At 36.8% G+C, this 7,023-nt stretch overlaps 1 pseudogene; it reads right to left on the bottom strand.

The window, feature by feature from the left end:
- Positions 1–946: 946 nt before the first annotated feature.
- LOC113279053 lies at positions 947–5,928 on the bottom strand (annotated as a pseudogene).
- Positions 5,929–7,023: the final 1,095 nt, after the last annotated feature.

The following is a 7,023-nucleotide window of genomic DNA, read 5'->3' on the forward strand; positions in this document are numbered from 1 at the left end:
TCGATGGTCGGATTTGTAAGGCTACACACACAGCACTTCTTTTTATAATATAGATATATATATGTGGTTATTAGGTTGGTTTTAAATTAAACTAGGTTAAGGATAGGTTAGTCATTTCCACATTTTAGGACACCCCTTATAACTGTAGGGTAGATATTCTTATCACATAATAGTCCCCCATCAAAATGGAGTAGTGCCCAAAAAATCGTTCTATGCATATGGGACAGGATTGGATATGGGTGGTTGGTAATGGAGCGGAAGGTTTAGGATTTATGGGTGTGGGTATTAGGGTTATTGGGTAACAGACCAAGGTCCAAACTGGTAAATAGGATTGGGCATAATGGGTCGGAAAAATGAATTCTGTGTGACTTGGGAAGAGTTGAACCAGTCTTCTCAGCACTTTTGTAGTGGGAACGGCAGGCGTAGTTGAGAAGTGAGGAAGGATTCTCTCCGAGAGAATGGTGGGCTTCACAGTGTTGGGGCCAAATGGCTGTATCGCTGCCATGAATGGTAGGGATTTCAGGTTGTAATGGTGGAGGTGCAATGCTAGGATCAGATATTCTGCTAGTGAAACCATGCTGGGCATTGCTTCAAATAGTCCACGGAAGAAACAAATTCTTGGGAGACGTACATATCTGACGACGATTGCAACCCAAATGCATACCACACCATCCAAACAGAAAAAGACATGGCGATGAGATGGGTGTATCTGACAAGGGTCATGCAGTCTTCTGTAGATGTAGTAGCCACAACAGGAAACAGGAAAAGAAGCACAAAGCCACACAATTGCCAAAATACGAGTTATGTTCAACTCATCTGGAGCAGAGGGAAGAAGATGGTCACTTAATATATGTACTCTGTTAAGCTTCACGATCTGGAAGGCCCTAAACCTTGCAGCTTAGATGTCTAAGATACAGCTCCTCTCAAACACCAGAAAAGGCCGAACTAAAATCATCACAATACAATTCATGGGGCAGTGGAACAAATCAAACAAGCAGGTGCATACACAAAAACAAGCAAAAACAACACACGAACCCTAAAGAAACAACATTAGAGAACTTCTAATGTAGCAGTGCTTAGTACTGAGTACTGATTATAAAAATAAGTTCCAGCTCCACAGGAAAAAGATAAACATTTCATCAAATTGGAACAGAACAACATTCCAAAATGAAACAATGAAATGGGCATGGAAAATGTAACTAAAGGAAATGCTTAGTCTTACAAGTTCAAAAACATGCCCTACTACTACTGTGCACTGTTCTACTACCTACCTCTCGCATTTCCAAGAGATTTCGATCATCTATGGCTTCAGAGTAAGAGCCAAACCGAATTTTGCGCTCTTCTCGATGGCTTTGGTGTCAACTTCTCCAAGATGGTGAAATATGACTTGGGGTAAATTTCATGCTGGATTAAGGCATTTATTATGCCTAAATTGTTCAACTTAGCCTTCACTGCAGTTTGCTGATCCAATGCATGTTGGGCACCAATAGTAAGTGTGCTCTGGGCACGGGAAAAGCTATAGCTCAGTTCAGCACCAGCAGATGCGTTGCTCAGGTCAGTCAATGTCTGATAGTATGAGGCATTCAAGCTGTCACCTTTGTCATTCCTAGATCATCAACAAACAACACAATTTCAACAACCAGGGATGTGAAATATATTTCCAGCTTACATTTGTTAAACAGTCCAAGCATATCCATGACATCTAATAGCCCAGTTGTCTGGATTTAAAAGTAGTTTTCAATTGACTTTAACTTACCTAGAGGGAGAAGGCTTCTTGGACAGCACAATAGAAAACAAAAACAAAAAAGGAAAAAAGAAAAGATGTGGTGAAATAAAAGACTCACAAAGTCAACGAAGCAACCAGGTCAGGGCGAGCCAAGCTCAACCCAGCATTGTACTTCACAAAATTCCCTGATGTTGTGTCAAAGGAGACATCAGTCCCAGCAGCAATTTGGCTGTTTCCAAATAGACCAGAGAAGTTCACAACAGGGTTGGCAGTCAACCCGATGCTAGCTGCAATCCCTGCATATTCATGCTGATACTGGTGCTCTAGCTGTTGTCACAAACACCGATAAAACGCAAACAAAGTAAACAAAATGCAAAATATGAAATCACATAGTGCCAACATTAGTTTAAGAGTGACGTATATATGAAGTCACTTACCTTGCCAGAGCTTTGATCGGGAGCAATGAAGCTAATTATAGCCTTGACACCAGGTGCAGGTTCATCAATAGTAACAATCGTAGAGAGCTGAGAAAATTTATGCACAATCGTTAGTTAACCAAGAACCACAAGTGGGGAAAGAAATAAAACACCACAAACTGAGAGCTAAAATATATATAATTTGCATCAGCTGTTTGGCTTAAGCTGCTTAACACACTTGCTAAAATATCAAGTAGGTAGCGTGTACCTCATCATTATTACACAAGTTCTTGACCCGGTGCTTATTTCTTTTTGTTATGCTCTCCATTACTGCTTACTATTGGTATGATAAACTACACCTAAAGTTGAATGTGGCTGATAAGATCTTTTTCTTTCAGTTTTGAATTGAAATAGTCTTTAATTGATGCTATTTGTAAAGGAAAATAGCATTGTGTAAAGGATATAAGCGATCCAATGAACAGTTTCATCAATTAATGTCAATGAACCCGAACTGTAATAAATCATAATCCCCAGACCCATTTGGCACGTCACATAAGAAACTATAATGTTCCATGCTGGTGCTTACTATGATACTACGCATGATGTGAAAATCGTATATCCAGAACATCATCAAGTCATCAAATATATAAGAATACATATATATAGCAATCTATTACCGCATGCACACTTTGTCTATGCTTGTAAGGAGCACTATAAAGAACAATAATAGACAGAGACGTAGTGAAGTAAAGTAAATCCAATAAAATTACGTCTTACCCTAGAATTTGTGTCCACTTTGATATCAGCTGTAATGTTCTTCTGTTTTAGCTGGGTGTTCACGTCTGCTAAGAATACCTCACCTTTTTTTGTTCCAGATGAACAAATCGCCTACATAACCGAACAGCAAGTACATATTCAGCTAATTATGACTTCAAAAACCATTAACAAATTTTAAATTACACAACAAATCCAACAATCATTACATATTACAGGAAATCCAACACAATGTATTAACTGAATCACAAAGATCCTCAAAGAAATTAGCAAATTCCTACTATCTTCTTCAAGAAACATTTTTTTTTTAAATGGGACATTCATTTAACTTAAAATCATAATCATGCTAGGGGATTGCTTAACCTAGTTAGAAAACTCAAATTTCACTGAAACTCAAGAACTTTAAACAAAAATAATAGGATACGAATAGATTAAAAAAAAAATCATACCGATTATACAAAAAATAGATACAAAAATAATCATGTTAGGGGATTGCTTAATCGGATACATCACATGCTTATTCTCATTATATCAGCATAATTAAAAAAAAACCTCCAATAACATATTCACGAAAAGATAAAATCATCCTAATTCAAAAAAGAAACCTAACTTTTCAATCAGCTTAAATTATTTAGAAAATACTTACCACTCCGTTTTCAGAGTATGTGGTAACACTAAACTTCTGGTCACTTTGATGATCCTTGTAAAGAAGATCTAAAAAAAACAAACAAACCAAAAATCAGTAATCCGCCTCCACCAAAATAACAAAAATCCCCAAAAAGATGAACAGATGATGAATACCTCTAGCTGTCTTTCCGATATTAGTGTAAAGTCCTGGACCTTTCACCACTTTTGCTGATTAAAAGGTTTATGACCAAAAGACTTTAGGGAGAGAGGATGGGTAACTTTGAGAAGAAGAAGAGAGTCCGAGAGTTTGAGGAGGATTATTATATTAACGCAAATGAGCTTGGAGAAGGGGAAAGTGGGGCAAGGAAATCCCTGATTTAAGTGACTGAGTATATGATGTTTACGCCGTTGGATCTTACAGGGTGGAATATGATGTCCTTTTACCAGGGCCGTTGATATAATACGCGATCGGATATGGCACTTGGACATGAGAAAGAAACGTGGATTTTTCTACAAGTCGGACTTTTTCAAAGGGTTAAGCGATTTTCTGGAGTAGTATTTTGAAACGTGTAGCGGAGGTATCCTGCCACGTAGGAAAATACAAGTGACTTGGAAGATGAATTGTTGGGATCAGATGATAAAATATTGTTTTTCTTTGGACCAAGTGATTGATTCCTGGTTCTAATTAAATTTGGTTCGTTTTTTATCCAAAGTTTAGTTTTGGTTGTATTTAATACTCACTGACTTTCCACCTTGAAAGAATAAACTCTTACAGATGCTGTTGTACTTTTGCCAACTGGTTGGCATATGCGAGGAACCGATTTGTAGGAAAAACGACAAAAACAGGCAAATTCGGAAAGCTCTTTTCGTGTGAAAACATGTCCCTTGCGATTCCAAGCTAAAGAGTGATTTCCTTCGATTCCTTCAATTTTGTGATTTATTTTGTTTTAGGGGATTGTGAGAAATTGTCCTACCATTAGTACCCGATTTACCATTAGTACCCCGTTTATAAATGGTTATACCGCTGCAAAGTGCAAACACTTTACAAAATGGCCATGAATAATCTTTTATGCTCAAAAAAAAAAGAGTTAAATGGAAACACGAGGCTAAATAGGTCAATTAGTTTATCTTTTTTTCTTTTCTTTTTTTTTTGTCGGAAAAGAGGCTAACCTCAATGCATGTAATAATAAAGCCAATTTAGGAAATTGAGAACCTTACAAGAGCTTTTCAAGATCATAAAAAAGCCATACAATTTGTAGTATGTCCACCAATTCTTGCTTATCCAATCGATCTCTTCGGAGCTATAAAACGTTTCGGAAAACCTTCTCTCTTGGAAAGGAAAGGACCAAATATCTAGGGTATGAATCAAAGCACAAGGCAATGATTGGATAAAATCCAACCCATTGATCATCAGAACATGTAAACATGAACCAGAGTTTTTTAATTTTAGATTGCCTAATGCAATCAAAGAACCAATGACCCATTTAGTTGTAACAGTAGCCAAGTAACCATAGTGTCTCAAGTGTCTCAAAGAGTAACCAGGATGTCTAAAGTAGCAGTAGTAATCTGAATCAGTCTTTTGGTGTCTGAAGTGAATCGAATCGACGGGCTGACTCGGCTTTGGAGATGTGGTAAAAATTGTATCAGTGAATGAACTTGAAGATAATGATCTTGAACGAGTTGCTCTTGTTTTTGTTTTCATTACTAAACCTAATACAAGTAAATCTAGAACTAAATATCTGGACAAGCCAAACGGTTCAACCAGAAACAGACTAAAACTATTAAAACATGAAATTAAAAGATGCAACAAGTTACAAACTACAAAAAAAAAGAGATACCAATAAAAATTAAACTGTGAACAAATTGTGAATCTGATTTGCTCCAAACCGCCGGGGAAAAACCTGCTGTAGCAATCTGGTTGGGGGACATCACACCAAAATTAAAATCCAAAGTATATCTGCTTAGCTTCAATGGATTTGTTGATGGAACTAATACATATGTTGTTGCTTGGATTTGTTCATAGATCCGAGCCGATGATGCACTCGTACTCCAAATCCTACTCGCACAAACCTTACTCACACTTTTAATCCATGGATGTACTAAAAAACCCATAAAAACAACAAGAACAGCAACTGGAAGAAGATAAATCCGAAAATAAGACTAGAAAAAAAACACAGATCAGAGGATTACGAGTGAAAAGAAAACTTGGGGTGTTGATTGATCTTCTCAGATCGACTCCAAAAGGAGTCGATCTGAGAAGAGGGATTTTCAGGGTAAGGGAGTTTTCGTCGCTGGTTTTTTCTTTTGGAGAGAGAGTTGTTTTACATTTTGTCAATTAGTTTATCTATTTATACCTCCAAACGCAATGTTGAGTTTCACCTTCATTAGTAGACAGTTAGCGGTGTCAATAGATGAAATCTGTATCTTGATAGGTTAAGCGTTATTGGATATTCGATATCCGATAATATCCAATAGGATAGCGGTGTCCGATAATATTCATTAGTAGACAGTTAGTGGTGTCAGATATTTGGAAATCTGTATCCGATAGGTTAAGCGCTATTGGATATTCGATATCCGATAATATCTTATAGGATATCAAAATCAGATATCGATTCCGATAGGCTAAACTATCGGATATCAGATATTTATCCGATAATATCTGGTTCAGATAAAAAATGTTAAAAACCCTGTAAAACATGTTCATAATTGAAATTTAAGTTCAATTTCTCAAACATTTCATATCGGATATTTTTTCTTACTCTTCTACTCGACTCTAATGTGGTTAGGGTAAATCACAAATAAGTCCTTGTTCTATCGGATATCGGATATTAACAATTCGGATGGAGCCTAATCCGATTTCGATATATTAAGGAAGAAATATCTGATAGAATATTCGATCCGATATCGAATAAAACGGATAAAATTTTATAGGATCTCGAATACTCGAAAACGGATTCCATATATAGGACAGATATTGACAGGCCTATTGACAATGGTGTTATTTGGTAGTGGTGGTGCCGCTGCGTATATAGGAAATAACATCTTAGAAAGTATAACCATTTTGTAATTGCCTCTTGTTTTAAATTGGATTCTCTTTTCTTACTATCCATCTTGTGGATAAAACTAAAACTGTTATGTTAAGCGTCAACAAGAATAACATCTTGGAAACCAACTGGGAACAACCAAGTTGACCAAGGGTCGAACTCTCATGTTAAATTTTAGACCCGATCCAATTTTACTTTTCCAGAATTCTTGTAGTATATGAAGCTGGTAGAGTGAATGGTTTAATTCTCACTACCCAATACTGCCATATTTATCATTTTTATCATATTCAACTTGCATTAACTCTGAGTTATGATAAGCATTATAAGAGGGTCGCGGCCTCGTGATCCGACTAAACCATCATTATCTCCCCTTGGGAAGATATCACTGTGCTCCCAAGGCAATGGTTGCATAATAACCCAAACCATAACGTACCTT

This window comes from Papaver somniferum, chromosome 5, assembly GCF_003573695.1.
Source record: "Papaver somniferum cultivar HN1 chromosome 5, ASM357369v1, whole genome shotgun sequence".
NCBI classification, from domain to species: domain Eukaryota; kingdom Viridiplantae; phylum Streptophyta; class Magnoliopsida; order Ranunculales; family Papaveraceae; genus Papaver; species Papaver somniferum.